Below are 18,309 nucleotides of genomic sequence, written 5' to 3' on the forward strand. Positions count from 1 at the left end.
TGATTGGTCGTGGTTATGTACCTGCAATAGTTAACCTCAAAAGTAAGGATGCTTCCAAAAGGTCTGCAGCCTCCTTCAGCACACTGCTGTGTAGTGTCCTTTGCAGAAGCAGCCCTACAAAAGCACATCTACTGTTACCAGACGATAAATCAAAATAGAAGTAAGCAGCTGTCTTTTTGAATGTTTTCCAATGTAGCAGTAGTAACACAATACCTGAAGAACTGTTTTTCATTGGTCTCTTCTGCTGTGGCATGCTGAAATAAGTAAAACACACACTTCAGTTTCATCTATGCTTGCATGAGAATCCAGGGAAAATGGGGACCTCGTTCGCTTTTCCTCCGGTATTTTCATAATCTGGGAACGCAAAATCTGCTCAAATTTCGTGTTCAGTGTAGTGCAACAACATGCAATATTTCCATGCCTCGATAGTATCCACAAAACAGCCGCAAGACGCTAATGCATTTTATGATCAGTCCTATTGCACGGTTAAATGTCTCTGGAGATTAGACACGCTGCGAAGAGATGATAGATACTGAGATGGTTAATAAACATGCCAGTGGATAACGCACCTCAATTTCTCCATCGGGGCTCGTCGCAGCAGTCATGTAGCATGTTATTGCTCTTACTGTACAATGACAGGGGTGCTTACAGTGTGTATCACAGGAGATGACACTCATAATAAGCGCCAGCACAGCCAGCACTACATATGCTTTGTTTTTGAAGATGCACATTGACGTTCGGCCATCCGCACGCTCTCTCGGTCCATTGGATTGGTATCTGGATTTTGTCCAGTGGCACATGTCGATGTCACTCTCTTTCACCACACTTTGACGGTGCTTTTACGTTTACCATGCAAGAGTTCGCAATAGAGCTTCTAAAAACAACTGCTGCATTTCGTGCCCCAGGTCAAGCGCTACGCCGCTTTTCTTTACTAACCGTGCATTTAAAACGATTCTGCTTAATTTTTACCAGTTAGACTTCGAATTAGTGAAACATCACCTACCACAACCACTCTACGGTAGTTTTTCTCAGCACACAGGTTCACAGTTGGAACGTACTTAGGGCGACGCTAAACTAGCCCTAGTTTAAAATACGTCCCATTCAAATATATGGGTCTTAAACCACCGGTTTAAGTAGCTTGGGTGTATTATCGAAATGGAATATTTGAAGCAAATATTCGTCCCACTGTGATAAAATCCGTCTCCTGGGCGCTTCTAGTAACTATATCAATCAAAATTTACCGAAGATTTGATGAAAAATTCTTCGTGAGCCGGGGATTAGGCCTACCGGTCACAACCGCTTCTGGCAGACTCTGGCGAAATGCGCATGCGCCGTGCAGGAAGCTCGCTATGTGCGGTGGCATAGGCTTCACAGCAGCAGGTTGTAGAGCGTGGGGTGGTGATCCAGGATTGCCGAACGAAAGTCTCAGGTGATCGATTTAAACCCGACGTTACTAAACCAATGGTTTAAGTAAGTGCGTGAATACGGGTATGTATCTTTGCGCTTGTGATCTCCGACAGGGGCCGTCGCCGAAAAACAAAATCTTAAATTGCAGGTTGACGTCGGGAGGTCTTCGATTTCGAAGTTGGTGCCGAGTGATGTGCTTTGCAGTCGCGTGATCTATTTCTTTATTTCTGTCTTTATTTTGTTTCACGTAGAGCGTGATGGGGGCTGGGGCAAAAAGCTAAGAGTGCTTAGCTTGGCAAGTCTCCAGATCCCTTAAATACAGTGCAGACTGCTGACACAAAGCAAATACAACCGTTTAGATATGAAAAGCATGTATGAAACACAGCGCGCACACGCACGCAAGGAACACAAGAAGCTATGTATACCACCCAGCATACAAGAAAAACACAAGAAAAACAATACCGGTACCCCATGAACATCAAAAGTACATCATAAAGAAAGAGTCGATAAATTACAATACTAAATAAACGACAGGCTTATATTACGCATTGTTTTAACATCTTTCTGTTTGGTATTTCACGACCAGGGAAAAAGAAATTCTGGTTTAATATCCGCGGTAAAACTACAGACATACTTTGGTCACCATACCCAGTACGCTTGAATGGTATTAACTATGCGACGTCGCTCCTCGTAGGTTATGTCTTCATTTCCGGTGCGAGGATCGCCATAGACAAAAAACCCTTGTTTCCATTTTTAGTACTGTTCTATATGTCTGAAGGCATCTATACTCAAGGAGATTTACAACAGGTACTATGCTGAAAATGGTGCTCGACAGAGCAATGACGAGAACATTTTGCAATCGCCCGCATGAAACGCTTTTGTATGTTGTACAACGATTATATGTTTGTTACAGTTGTAGTACCCTATACCAAGTATGAATAGTTTATAACCGAGGAAAATAGGGTGTTGTACAACAATAACTTGATTCCCTGCGGGAGGGTATAACTGAGTTTACAAACCTGGCCAGTCAATGTCGCAAGTTTGGTCAAAACGTGGTCAACTTGGGCATTCCAAGACAAGTTGTCGTGAAAATAAACCCCTAGAAATTTGACGCGGTCCACGAGTTCAATCGGCAAGGAGTCTAGCTGAAGACTGCCTCTAATATCAAGTGATTTATTTTTTGCACGAAAGATGACTGCTTTACTTTTCTTTGGGTTTATCTGAAGTAAGTTGTCTTCCGCCTACCGATTTATCTTTTCGAGGACAAGGTTTCCTCGTTCAATTAACATATTTTCATCGTGATAAAAATATGCTGCAGTCATCTGCGTAGATAATGCAGTACGCATCCTGTGCTACCTGAACTATGTCATTAATATACACAATGAACAGTAACGACCCAAGGATACTTCCCTGTGGGACTCCCGATGATATGGTTAACGAATCCGATACGCTTTCCACAGATAATGCACCATTTGTGTCCGGTTCGCTAAGTAGGACTGCATTAAGTGGAGCGCTACACCTCTAATGCCGTACCTATGAAGCTTGGCTAAAAGAATTTCATGACTAATGGAACCAAAAGCTTTTGAAAAGTCAAGGAAGACTCCGAGCGTTAGTAGTTTATGTTCAGTATTGTGAATTATTTTTTTCTTTTGCATGCAAAAGAGCAAGCTCAGTAGAGCGGCCACGCATGAACCCAAACTGTTGACTTGTGATGAGGTGTTGACGGCACAGAAATGAGTTTATTCGCGTGAATATGATCTTTTCTAAAGCTTTGGAAAAGACTGGAAGAACGGGTATGGGCCTATAGTTTGAAAACTTATCTCGGTTCCCGCCTTTGTAAATCACACTTACTTTTGCCCTTTTTAATCTCGATGGAAATGTGCCACTGCTAAGACAGATATTATATATGTGGGATAAGCATGGCGACAACAGGTCGATCATGTGCTTAACAGGAGCAATTTGTAAGCCATCGACATCAACACACTTGCTGTTCTTCAAGTTCATGAACACTGTAACAACCTCGTTTTTGTCTGTGGGAAAAAGAAACAGCGAGTGGCCAACCATATTGGGTACTGTCATACTTGTGCTCAGAACTGTCCCGGAGGCTACTGACACCAGGTACTTATTAAATTCATTCGCTACAGCATTGCCCTTCAGAGTACTTCCATTTATTATAACACTTTCCAAGTTATTTGGTCCTACGTTCCTGTTTAGTAATGCGTTTAAGTTTTTCCACATTATTTCCATTCCTGACTTATAAGACAACAGCGTGTGGTAAAAGCGTACCTTCGTACGCCTTATTTTTGTGTTTACGTGGTTGCGATATTTTTTAAACACGATTAGATCTTCTGGATCCCTAGTTCGCAGAAACTTCTTGTATTTATTGTTCCTTTTCCTTATCAACTTTAGTATATCTCTGTTCATCCACGACTTTCTCTCCCGTTTATTGTGGATTATCTTGATCTTCGGAAACGTTGAATTATAAATGTCAACAAACATACGGATAAAAGCCTCCTACGCGTCGTTTGTCGTTGGGACTTCCAAGACAGGATTCCAGTCGTTGCCTTGTATGCGTCTTCTAAACAAGTTTATGTTCGCATCATTTATGCACCGATACCACGATACCACGGTTTCGATATCGAGTAACGGATTTGAGCTCGAGTAACGGGTATTGGAATCCCGTGTTGGGGGATATGTTTACATACTTGATGGGTTTTGAAGTCAAATTACGCGTTTGTGGTCAAGTGACGGGATTTAAAGGCAGGTGTGGGAGCACAGTAAGAACACGCTTGAAATATAACGTTTTGAATAAACCACAGCTGTAGCTTTCTATTTCCCCCGACAAAGACTACAATGTTTTTATTATTTCGTCCTCATGATACGTCCAACTTGACATTAAGCGAAATATGCATTTTTCAAGGTCTAGACCAGGATTTGTCACATTTTGTGAGGTCCCGGAGTCTGTATGCATTTGTATGCATAGGAAGGAACCGCTCAAACCCCCTTCTCCCTATGACGCATCCACAGAGGCGAACAGGCTAAACTTTACTTTATAAAATAATGCAGAAAATCGTACACATTCATAAACTAGTGGCAATAACATCACTATCGGAGCAAGACATTGCGGGTTCGTTTCATGAATCATGAACCCACAGATAATGTGCCCTTTGCAGTATAAACGGTAGAACCCGCGCATAACGACCCATCATCACACGATATACCACGTACAACGCGTGACACGAATCAGAGAAAGGGAAATCATTCTTCTTGTACCAGTTCTTAACCAATCAAAAAAAAAATCTATATATCCCTCGTCAGTGGCCAAGCGAGTTTTGCAGTACGGCCATCCAGTCCCTTTCCAGCCGTGCTTGTATTTACCATGTTTATAACAACGATAAAAACGTGCGATTCCTCTGGTTACACTCTTAACTTGGTGTAACTAGGTTAACTCTGTACTCCTTATTGTAACCTTTACCGACCTGTAGCATCTATATAGACGTACATTTCAAAGTGTGGTAGATGTTACATGCCCAATTATTTACAGTTTAAAAACATCTTACCTGTATAAATGTATCCTTTATAAGGATGTTGTAACTTCTAAACGAATTAAGCATTTGCATCTCCTTATGTTTTCTTTTTTTTTCATATTTGTTTGCAAAGTTACCTTTATGAAAGGTACTGCTCAAAAGTTACTCTGTTCCCGTTCTAGTCGCGCAGTCAATTCTACAGTTTCCGATTAGAGTGCATTACGTTATTGTGTCTCTACGGATCATATTCAGAGTTATGAAGGAAGCACAAGATTGAAGTACAATGGAACTTTATCGGGGTGTTTGTGTTCCCTATGTTCACTGCAAACTTCCCATAGTTACGTTTTTGCTGGACTGTCTAGCAGCACTAATCGCAGCGTCTGTCTGTCTGTTCAACGCGGTTCAACGCTGCTGTGTTACGTGTGTGCGTTCCATCGCTGCTTGGATAATGCACTGCTGAAATGAGATCGTCGTTCCACACTTCGACGCCCCGTGACGCCCATGGCCTACTGGCGATGAAAAACTGATATTCACTCCCAGCTATGCTGAGAAGAGCTGATCCAACGCTCACTTTCCGCATGCCACGAAATACCTCTCGTAAAGATGCTGCATTAATTCATCGGATGTGACTCGATATCACTATTGCAGCTCAGTGGCGTTGCCCCTCGAGACAACTTTTACTCCCCCAGATGCTGTCACTGCGGTGCTGTAGAGGATCTGGAGCACATTCGTCTTCATTGCCCACACTACGAACGTTCCCGAACCGCACTCTCCGGGTGTCTTAGTCAGCTGGACATTCTCCCCTTAGCTCTATCAAAATTGTTTGGTGCCTGGTCTAGTCCGGCTCACCAAAGCTCTGCCCTCATAGCTCTTTTGACCTTTTTGGACACAATAGGACGTCGATCCTTATTGTGAAGAGGCTCATTATTTCATACCCCACATCATCACCAACGATGGGGTAGAGTATCACCACTGGCGATGAAACTCTCCACTCCTCATCTTAAAAATAAAGTTGTTGTCGTTTGTCCCTTCTTTGCTTAATTTATTGTCATCCTTGCGTTTTACTTCTTCATGTGCCCCTGATTTACGATAGTCGCGTCGCTGACGTGTCATTCTCAAATATGGGGAAGGGATAGGAATGTTTTCGGCGTACTGAAAGGGACTTGCAAGAACGTGAGGACTGTAAATAGTATACCTCGTTGAAACTTATTGTTCACCACAGCTGAAGGGTTTGTATTGTGACTTGGTCGTGCCCCTTCCTCTGCTGTGGAGCCAGGTATGCCCAATGACGTAGTAAATACTTTCCAGTTGCAATTACTTCCTTCTTTCATTTCTTGTGCTCCTGAATTTGTGCATGTAGTAATCAGTAGTTTTCCGCCAGTGGATGCCTCTAGATGAATTACGTATGCTGTAGCTACATGTTGCAAAAGACGGTTTACGTTCTGCACTGATGAGAGCTGACTTTCAGCACCATTTGTTGTGTAGCGTCAGTGAACAGGCAGACGTCCTAGAGGTAGCATTGCCTGGCCAAACTAGATCTTACGTCTATGAGGGGAGCAGGAGACAGTACCCTTCATTTATAGGTGGCTAGTTCCATCTCAAATCGAACAAGCCGGTACATATGATGTCTCGAATGAACGGGAAAATATCATATACGTTGAAATCATCGGTAAATTCGGATAAATAAACCATTTCGGAATTCTCTGCGCTGTGCGGTTCGGGAAATAGGAGAGGAGGGAAAAACTGCCTCTCACAAGACGATATCGTCGTGCGCAGGTTTGAGCGTCCCCTGCAAAGCTATTTCTTGTCGCATTATAGTGATATCTTGCTCCGGCTTTAGACTACCTAAGGCACAAGAAGCCCCTGTGTTGCAGTGCCGTCTCAGACTTTGTTTGCCCGGAAAAAAATGATCAAAGTTGACAAAAAGCGCTCAAAACAGCACTTTGTGGACGATGTACAAAACGGATATGATTGAGCTTTATGTCATTTTATTTGTCATTCATGGGGCTATCGAAAGGGGCTATTGAACACTTTGCTGCTCTACTTTATCAGAAACGTGAGGGATCCTCTTTCAGTAGAACTACACCTCCAAAAAATGACGAATTTCGGAAGCCTTTATCTAAAAAAAACAACAAAAACCTGCCTTGAAAATTTGATATATCGTAGATAGTCCTTTAGACTACGAACGGAAGAAAAGGTTTGGACTTGATCGGTAGGCACACTGTGAATTTTTTGCCGGCCCCATACGCAGAGCCGAAACAAGAGGTCGCACCGTCTCCCGCGTGAGGGAAAGTCGAAATTTCCAAACAGACTTTCAACTTCTGTATTCGCAGAACTAATTCCTATCTTTTGAAGCCATTCTGAGCGTTTGCGTCTAGAGTTATAATCGCTGAATGTAGATTGTGCATCAAGCAGATGCGCTCGCATTTCTCACCGAACGTCACACATGCATTGCAGGTGCTGAGCCAGTGAAGAACAGAATGCTTTTGCATGTTTCTAAGATGCATATTTATTCACGGTGATTACATAGAATCATTTTTGCTGTACACATTGTGTCAGAAGAGACGAAGTAATTTCAAACATTATTTAAAACACCTTTCCTTTGCTACGGTTTTATGAACCCGTACGGCGAAAATCGCACAGAGGAAAGTAAGGTTGTGTAGTGTCTTACGCACACACTTAAGACTGCTTTTCGTCTTCAGCCTTTTGTGAACCTTGCAGAAACAGTCCAGCTGGCGTCCCTGAGCAACACCCACGATCATCAGTTTGATATGCTGTGACCATGGGGTGGTCCTTATCGCATTAACTCCGTGAAGACGGCTTCCGCCAAATTTCGCATCATCCTCGCCTACAGAAGAGCACTGAGTGTCCTTTCTACACCGTGTGTGAAGACCTCTGCATTACTGCACTGTAGAGCTCTGCACGGTCCGGCGCGGGCGTGGATAGATGGCTCGGCCCGACCCAGTGGCCCAGCGAATACGGCCTGGCCCGGCCCGGCTCGCTGACTCAGCGAGTAGAACCCGGCGTTTCGAGCCGTGATTTACGTGTTTTGAGTCCTTATCAGACAAATTTATATGTAAATTTATAAGAGAAGACAAGGCCATAACATACGAGATCTGGCAGTCTAACATTGCAACAGCTCGATATCAAATTAAATCCAGAACGAACTCGGGCAAGCGCGTTATCGTTACACTACCAAGTTTTTGTGGAAGTAGAGTATGTTGTAGACAAACTCCTTCGTCAAAAATCTACACCTCTCACTAGGCTTTGCCAACGTGATTGTGAAGTATGTGAGGAGTCAGGAGGAATGTGAACTTGCTTTGGGAAAGTTCTAGAGCGTCAAATCACACGCATAATGCAGTGTCGTTTGCTTGTTTTTCCAAATATATGCGCAGGAATGACGCAAGCACGTGATCGCATAAACTAATGGTCCTCCATTGTGTGGAATTAACTGCGTGACTTGGCCGAGCCAGACTCTCAGAACCATGTCGGCCCAGCCCGCGGTTCTTGTGATTTTGTGGGCCCGGGCTCGGCGCGACCCGGAGTACACAGCCAAGAAGAAACCATGCTAGGCCCGCGGGTCCGACCCGGGATGGGCCGGTAACAACGGGCCCGTGCAGAGCTCTGAGCCAGTGTTGGGGGTAACTCGTTACAAGTAACTTGTTACTGTAACTAAGCTACTTTTAACTTAACCGGTAACTTTTAACTTAACTCGTTGCTTTTGAGCTCCAGTAACTTCTTGAGGAACTCGTTCCTTTTTTAGGTAACTGCATCCTGCAACAACAAGCAACTGCGAGCTGCGTCCTCCCTCCCTAGTGAGACGACATGCGCGTCTGACTCCCATGTTGTTACGCGGCGAATGTTACTAATTCTGTTTTGGCCGTACATTAGGGGGCTTAGGTGAAGCTCATCGTAGGGGCGAGCAGTGTATTTATTAGGACAGAGGGCAATGCGTAGCGGGATTACAACTTGGCGTAGTTCTTCGACATGTGCGTAGAGGACAACTCATGGAACCTTAACTTTTAATGCCTGTTTTTGCGCTCCGTTCAAGAACCTTTTTACGATATCAAATCATCAAATACATTCCTAAAGAAGCACATAACGATAGCAAAGCACATAACTGCTTCTTTCGTCATATCAGATATTGGTCTATTTTTTGTATATCAAAACTGTGATAAAACGTGTTGCACCGCCTATTGTGAGATCAAGATCTGAATTCATTATAGAATGGTCAATAACAAAAAAGTGTATATTAGGTAGCAAGAAACTTGAAAGGAACTCGTTACTTTTACAAAGTAGCTGAGGAACTTCAAGTTAATTTTCATTACTGGTAACATCGTTAGTAACTTAGTTAAATTTTTTGCACAGTAACTTAACTGGTAACGATTTCCTTTCGTCGAGTAACTTCCCCATCTCTGCTTGTAACATTAGGTAACATTAGATATTCTGCAGTACATGAAATCGACGTTTTGTGGGCACTAACTGAACTAAAACTACTACGGTAGTTATGATAGTGATTCATCGACAGGAGTAGTCTTTGACGCAGTCACTCGAAGTTGTTTAGCTTTTCGTTATCCGACGCACGAAACAATTATTGTACATCTCTTATTCTCGTTTTCTAGTGTAGGTTTAGTTGTAGCACATGACGAACTATGTCTCGAGCCCGTAGTGCCTTACCAAACTGTAAGTCAGTGTGGATTCCTACGCACACTTGTGTCACATCAGCAGCGACATGATAAAGCGAAGCAAGTGCACAGGACAACACAAACAGCAGTTCCAACCTTCACTGTTGGTACCAACTCTTTAATATGTCACAATCATTGACATTTGACATTCGCTTGTGATTTGTGTAATATCGATTTCAATATGTCAGTACTTTCTTTCACAGCTGCTCAGAGTAGCGTCATGCGACTGAACGCCTCAATCCAGACTGGCTTGAGTCTCAATCCTCCGTGTGCACTGTCCCTAATATCGGATGAGCTCAGTGCCCTGGTAACTTATGGTACAAAATACACTAGTACAGGAGTTCTGCAACTGTAGACAACTGATACTCACAATGCATCAGGACTGCGCAGTGTGAAGCAGCTGGTTCTCTTTCTACACGCTTCAATACTACTGTACAATCTGAAGGGTAAGCTGTACAGACTTCGTCACGGTTTCATGATGCAGGTATACACGAAAAAACTCTAAAGAGCAGAATATGTGGAAACGGGCTGAATGTAGGATATTTATCACTCGTCATTCCATATTTGTTTCCGATGTCCAGCATATGTGACCCAAGAGACATAACCTTTCACCTGTCTGATGTGACTGAAGGGGGTGACAGAGATGGGCAAGCTCAGAAGTGTTTGTAATTTCAAGGGTACAAATAAAACATATGTATTTCAGTAATGTCTACCATTGGGAGTGTACACTGAAGCCAGTGGCGAGCACTGCCATTCGACTGCATCACACGTTTTTGCAGGTGAGCCACCTGCTTTTCACCTCTGCAGTCATACATGTCGTCCTAGTCATACCATGTCACGTGTGATGACAATTATCAGAGAGCACTACAAGTGGTGTTTTGTGCCTCCCCCATATTCCTTCGTGAGTAGTTCCATGGAATCCAGTATCTGGTTCACCATTTAAGAGTAATACGTGCTGTTGTTCAGGGATGAGCGTGCAACATCTCATTCTCGGCCTGCACAATCCCCTCCGAGAAGCCAAATGTAAGCCTGTGCACTGTTTAGACAACATTAGACTAGGTTTTCTCAAAAATGTCCCGTAGGTCAAAATTTGTGGAAGGACCTGTTATGTTACCTGGTAACTTTTTTTCTTCATTTTACTCTGTCTGAAGGGTGTGAGAGGACCTTCAGAGAAAATCTGAAAGGTGTTGTAGGACCGCTCAGGCAGCCCAGAGGAGTCGGAGAGGACCTTTTACAGAAAATCTGAAAGGTGTCGTTGAACCATTCAGGTAGCCCTGAGGGATTTGAGAGGACCTTTCAGACAGCTTTGATGGGTCGTGCAACACCACCCAGAGCAAGGTGCATGTCCTCGGCGCCGCGGGACATGGTACATTGTCCGGATTGGAAAATAGTTCGCAAGATTTCACATGTTTGTGGATCATTCCTCTAAGGTACATGTGCCGTGCTAACCTTGTATTGCCGCTCTTCCTTGAAGATACTGTTCTTGCAATCCGTGCATTATTGCACTGCACGTAAGTGGAAGCGGTGAGGCAAGTTGCCAGCGGTCCAATCAGTCTGTTGTGAAACGTTGAAATGTAAGGACGTCGGCCGCGATTCTCAAGTAATTCGCGTTTTGTCTCCGGGATTTTGGCTGTCTTTGAGGTATGTAGACGATATGTCAGATATGCTTTTGTGAGTGACAGACATTCCTGTTCCCTTCACGCTTTTACCACCGTTTGAGGGCACGCATTATGAGCGCTGATGGGAAGATTACCAACCACGTTAGGTTACTAACCGCGCTTTGTGCCAAATGGTATTCCTATATAATTCGATGCCTACACACTGGCTTACGCTGACATTTTGAAATGGTATTTCTTGCAGATGAAGCTCGTACGAAGCATCAGGCAGGGTAGTTGAAGGAGGTGAGAACCCAATCTGCCAAGAATGCAGGTTAGCTGGCGTCGTACGCAAGCATGGCAAACAGTCCAAGTGTACGTAACACAGACGAACATAATCACTGAGAAGCTGAATTCTTCAAAGAATATTTTTTCTCGTCGCTGTTCGGACACTGCGAATATGTGTCCTATGAGTTTACGCTTTGTGCAGTACAACTGTATGTGTTGATGAGGAATGTATGCTTTCGTAGACACGTAAGTGCGAAATCTAGTTTCTGTTGCTGCTATTTACCGTTTCTTGTAGTTTCTTGCGAGCGATCCTTCAACTCATATTAAATATTCACAATTCTGCAAGACATTTGCAACGACTGTTAGGTTATCTGATAGCAGTGTGCATGCCTTAAGCGTATCTACAATTGAAGGAAGTCAATACATGTGGAGTTTTGTGACATGCACTTGTCTGTTTCCATCTCTGGTGTATTGTAGCACTGCATAATTCTACCGCTACGACGACAGGTGCAGCGTAGACGACGAAATTGGACATTGATGTTCCTATGTGGAATCAGGGCTTTACCTTCTGAGGGGTATCTCAATCTGAGGGGTCCTCTCAGCCTGAGAGGTCCTTTCAGGCTGAGTTTGCCACCTCCTTTCGTCAGACTGACAACGATTGCGCTCGAAAAGTCATCCAGCGCTATGCTCTTGGTGCCCCGAAAAGCATGATGCTCGGCATTTTTTCCTGATGGGATAGATCCTCAATGTCCCCGTCAATTATCATGAATTTGAGTAAATTCGGCACGCTCTTCACATTGGTGGTGTAAAAAAGTGACCATTACTTGGCAACTTTCCCAGTTTGGTTCGCAAAAATTTACATAAAAACTTACGCTATATGCCATTCCCATCAGGTGTTGGCAAAAACCTAGTAAGAAAAAATGCAGTTGACCGCATGGTTCTAGGTGGCGTAGTTTTTTATTATAATTCAATGACAAGTTTTCTGGGACACCCTGTATAGGTATTATTACAATTGTGCCATACTCATTTTTGAAATGGGTCACTTAATTGCGTCACGTCAGCCCTCTTGCCTTGCCAGACTTGTGTCACTGCCCGAGATAATTAAACTCGCAGCTACGTCCCTGTGTTTGGGACAGAAGAGTAACGGACTAACGGAAATATACAGAAATAACATACACGATTAGAACGATACCTGACACACATGAATATAGGTGAGGTCAGGTTGGATAATATCGCTTTTTGCTGAAAATCCCTAATTAGTTATGCTCGGGAAGCATTTATCGTATTCAAGAACGTGTTCCCGTACTCAGATTCTTAATGTATTTATCGGGAGTAAACAGACAGTCTGCTCAGGGCTCTTGGGGATCCTGTGTGTTCATGCAGTAGTGAGTCGCTTTCTACCGACGGCGATGTCGCTCGATGGGATTGCAGGTCAAATACGAGGGGTGTTCAAGTGAAACCGGGACTTTCTGTCTCCTGAGTGTACAAATGGCTCGCGCTACTTCATTTTCGTGATTTTCACACGCAACAGGCCTCCGCGTTCACCACGTGGTGGTCCAAAGTTTGTGCAAAAGAGAAGACACGTGCTGGACAAGATGGTCGACAACGAGGTGAGCGCGCACATCGAACAGCGAATTGTCATGAAGTTTCTCGTGGATGAAGGCGTAAAGGCGTCTGAAATTCACTGAAGACTTCAGGCTCAGTATGGCCACGATACACTTAGTCGCAGGAAGGCGTTTTAGTGGTGCAAACGGTTCCGAGACGGCCGTACATTAGTGCAGGACGATCCCGTCCGGGGCGGCTCAGAGCCCAGTGTCAGATTTCCTGAGAACATCCAACTTGTGGAGCGCCTGATCCTCAAGCACCGACGGATAACATGTCTCGAACTGGCTCGAAAGACGGACCTTTCTGTGTTTACGTTGAACACTATCATTCATGAACACCTCCAGTTTCGGAAACCCGGGCCTCCTCACCAAAGGAGTCCTCCTCCTAGAGGACAATGCACGCCCCCATACCGCGCATCTCACGACACGAACCTTACAGGAACTTGGCTGGGAGTTGCTGCCACATCCCCCTTACAGTCCTTACCTCGCCCCCAGCGATTTCCATCTCTGCGGGCCACCGAAGGCGTTCCTAGGGCGCCGCCACTTCAGCTGTGACGACGAAGTCAAGAATGTGGTCCGATCATGCCTGTTACGCGCAGGTAAGGATTTCTACGCTGCTGACATCCAAGCCCTCGTGAAACGATGGGACAAGTGCATTAGTGCAGCTGGAGACTACGTTGAATAATAAAACTAATTTCTCGCCTGTAAGTTCATTTTACTTTTGCGAAAAATGAAAAGTCCCGGTTTGACTTGAACGCCCCTCGTATATGTCCTAAACGACCTAAAATGGTCCTATCGAGACGCTCCTTGTTGTGACGGATTCTCCATTCCTCCTCCTTCACGAGCACGCACAAGGTTTGTGAGAAATGCTAACGGTAGTCGAGATATGTAGAAATGCTGGGCCTCTGTCACCACCTCCAACGCATTCGGAGCGCCGTCACTCCCGCCCAGTTTGTCAGATCAACGCCAAAGTTTGCGTCCGAGCAGGTCTCGAACAGGTCTATGATCGGTCAAATCACATCACGAGCCGGTCCTTAGCGACTTGGAAGTTGTGGGCGGAGACGCGTTCGCAACGCTGTTTTTTTTTTTTTTTGCAAACTTTGGGGTCCTTTTCCAGAAGGGAGATCGCATCCGACGGTGTTAATTACTTGGGAACCTATTGTGCCCTTGACGTAGCGAACGTGGCAAAATTTACCACATGTCTCTAATATTAGCGATTCTCGAGTTACCAGTTTCCGTGTTTGCGCTCCTCACAATACATGGGACGGCCAGCCGCTTTTCCCCAAAAAGCGCTCCTATTGCAGCTGCACAGTGGTGTGTCCCATAATTTTTAAGCTCTCGACGCGCTCTTTTCAACAGCTTTTGTCCTGTAGGCGCGCGAGGTTCCGTTCCCCAGACATTTGCTTTACAGGTTTTCGACGACGCCGTATCCGGGTAACGACGCTCGGAAACGCTTTCCGCTGTTAAGTGCCGTAACTCGCATACCCAACGTCCTATTTACCCGAAATTTTGTGTACGCGTGCTGCGTTCCTTGCGCTACAACTTTCCAATTCGTACCAGCGGTCTATTTCCGGCAGCTATGGTGTTATTCCCAAAATTCGTGAGGCGGACCCCCATTCCGCAACCTTTGTTCCCGTTTTTCAGGTTCGAACCACGTGGCGGATCCGAACCTCGTTTTAACGGGTTACCGTACTCGACACGACAAACCCGTAGGAACGTGCGACACCTTTTTACCCCTCTCGGTTCTCGAGCTAGGACCCCGTGGATACGGCCGCTCCCTTACAAATTGGGCCGCCGGCATTTTTATGCGATATCGCTTGTTTCTTGGCGTAGGAATGCGATTGAGGTCTCGTTTTGATGGGGAAAACCTCTTCCCGATAACATTGGTCCCGTCCTCACGTTACTTTTCATTCTCTTGATATAATGCCAAGGCCGCCCGGCATGTGGCGCCCCTGGAGACATCCTCTACATTCTTTCCTAAGCGGTCCCATAATTTCGATGTGGCTCATTCACTCATGTGGATATATAGGCCACATGGGAATTGTATAGGACACGTTTCTATGGGAGTGTTGGATATGGAGATTCCCGTATGGTTCATACGGCCATATGAGCACCCATTTGGTCTATATAACCTATATATGTCTATATCACACGTAAGCCCCGTGTTCAATAATCCTGTACGTATGGGTCCCGTATATTTTCCATACTTTTTTTTCAATAGGGTTGTCTGTGTTTCAGTTGTTCACTGGAATGACAATTATAAGAAATAGTGATTTTGATTCGAAATTTCTCTGAGTTTGGAAAGCCTCATATTTCTGTGTGATTGATCTATGTAGAATTTTCTTTTGGAAAGTTATCATAAAAATGGGATGTAATGAAATGCACTTCTCGTTTTTGATTGCGTATTGTTTGTCTCATTTAATAATTTGGACTTTCTCTATAGATTCTATAAAAAATATCGCCTCTCTACAAACTTGGCTGACTTGTCTTACGCTTTGAAGAAAGCCAGCATCACCCACCAGTTTCGAGGAAATAATGAAAGTACGAGAGAGTGACCCCCACTGTGTCTCAAGGAGGCAAAAGCGGGAGATAACTCGCCTTGGTTCGTTATTGTATCATATGTGTTATCTGTGTTGGTGTGGATATATCCATCAAAGTAACGTTCATAGTGTCTGTTAGAATGAAAATTGCATTTCCTAGTGTTCGTATAGCTTAGATCGCGAGGATGACTTTATGGTGCTTTAGTGGACATGTATCTGTTGAAGTGCTGATGAAAGCGCCGCTTTGAGAAACCGGTTCGCTCTGATATTGATGTCTACTCACTAACAACAACAACTTTATTGCGAGATGATGGATAGGGAGAGAAATACCCCGTTGCTGGTGGTGATGCGGGGAGTGAAATAATAAGGATCGAAGTCGTATGGTATCCAGAAAGGTGAAGAGAGCTTCGAGGGCAGAGCGTTGGTGGGCTTGATGTCGCCAGGGATCAGGCAATTTTGTGAGAGAGAGGGGGCGAGAGTCTAGCTCGTCAAGGGATCCGGAGAGTACGGTTCGGGAAGGTTGATAGTGTGGGCAATGGAGAAGAATGTGCTCTAGACCTTCTACACCACCGCAGTGACTCCATTGGGGAGAGTAAACTTGTCTCCAGCGATAACGCCACTGCGCTGTAAACGCCACAACGAGGCTAGTACTAGCTATTGATTGTTTCCCTCTGTTCTTCAGAATCAAATTATTTTCTTATATTTGCGCTAGTCAGTTTGAATTTATAAAATTTGTACCGTTTCTCCTTTTGATAGGGTATTTCCCTACATGCAACTGTTGCTTTTATCTTGGAGGAGGCGATGGTATAGAAACCGGTTCCCTCTGATATTGTTGACTGTTCTCTATTAGTGCTGTCTGTTTATCGTGTTGTGTTGTTTCTGAATGGAATTACTTCCTTAAGTCAGCTCGGGTTATTTAGTAAGAAATTAATGAACTAAAAGTTGTGTCACGTTGGAATAAAACATGTGCAACTTAGCCTCTCTGTTGTGTTCAAAATTCAATTAGTTACTTACATCTGCAAGAACTTGCATTTCAATTGAAATTAAAACTCCACTATATGGGGATAATGTTGGGTGTGAGAAATTGTCCCAATGATGGTGGTCACGTATAGCAACCTCAGACATGTTGTACCAAACGTTGTAATTTTGCTCGTTATCATAATTATTAAGAATATCTTCCTTAAGTAAATGTGGAGTTCTCTTTTAATTCCAATTCACTAAAACCTTGTGTCCATGATATGATAATTACCAATAATAAAAATACTATATGCATTGGGTTGATTCTTTCTGTGTGATACCTAATCAATGTATTGCACCATACCGGTAATAAGTAAGTATATACTTTAATACATAAACTATTTTCTGTTTCAATTCCCAGTACCATTCACATGTAACAACCAATTCGCTATATAATTGACTTTAATAAATATATTTCCACTTGTACCTTTGCGTATGTCTCTTCTTTGCACATCTATACTTGCATGTTGGAATAGCACTGGCAGTCCTCGGCCCACGCGACACCGACTGCTCGCTGAAAAGAAATCGCGAAAGAAGTCGGCCCAGGAAGAAAATTTTGGGACGGTAAGCGCATAGGCAGCCCTCCGCCCACGCGCCGCACACCGGTAAGCGTATGGGGAGTGCTCCGCACACACGCCACACGCCGCACACGGAAAAAAATCGCCAACGAAGTTGTCCCAGGGATCATTGAACGCGACATGTACTCTCTATGCCATAACCTCCCAACCTAATCATTCTACTGTGCACCTTTTCCCGTTTGTGAAATAAACCCTCATTGTTAGCTTGAGTCCCGTCGTGTTAGTGTCTGTCTTTGTATTTTCTCCGTTCGTCAAACATCAAGAAAATGTTGCCTTCATGGACTTTTTAGTCATTTTGTATCGTTTCTACTGTTTGCAGAATTTAAGGAATGGGAATTGACAACACCTCTCAACTCAAAGAAACTGAAAGTAACACAATTAGCACAGTGTCATTTCTCAGAATGGAATACACTTCGAGTCCGCGGTCACATTCTGCAAACTCAGAACTGCAGGCTCTGGAGTGTAACTTGGCTGCTGTGTTCTCGTGTACAACAGAAATTAATGAAATTTCGGCTATCTCTCGTTGTTTCTGTACAACAGAGCTCATTTTTCTGAGCACATTGTGAGGGCGTGATTGTGACGTGCACTGTTTGAAATTCTGTTGTGCTAGAATGTCTCTCATCTGCAGTTTTGTATATTGGGTTTGTTACCTGCTTATTCGCGTATCACCTGTACTCTTGCAAGTGCAGTCTTACCCTCCCTTGATTGAGCTACCACCGCATGAATAAAAAAAATCGACGGCCAAAATAGGTCTTAATTGGTTTGTCTGGTTCAAGGGCTGGAGGTAACAATACCTCCCGCATTAAACACCATATCGCCACATTGTTTGCTTTCATTTGTAACGTTCACTACTAACACAACGAACACTGACAACAATAATAACAGTGTTTGATATTATTTGGTTTCTACGTATCAAACACCATGACACGATAGCCCTAGACCCTGGTGTGATATGAAAAAAACTCTGATATCATCAAACACGTGTAAGCTCTATTAAACATATTTCCCTCCTAGCTGCCACGGATATTTTTCTAATGAGATCCACGCCTCTGTGCTAACACATTTGTC

The sequence above is a fragment of the Ornithodoros turicata genome, chromosome 1 (assembly GCF_037126465.1).
Source record: "Ornithodoros turicata isolate Travis chromosome 1, ASM3712646v1, whole genome shotgun sequence".
Lineage (NCBI taxonomy): Eukaryota > Metazoa > Arthropoda > Arachnida > Ixodida > Argasidae > Ornithodoros > Ornithodoros turicata.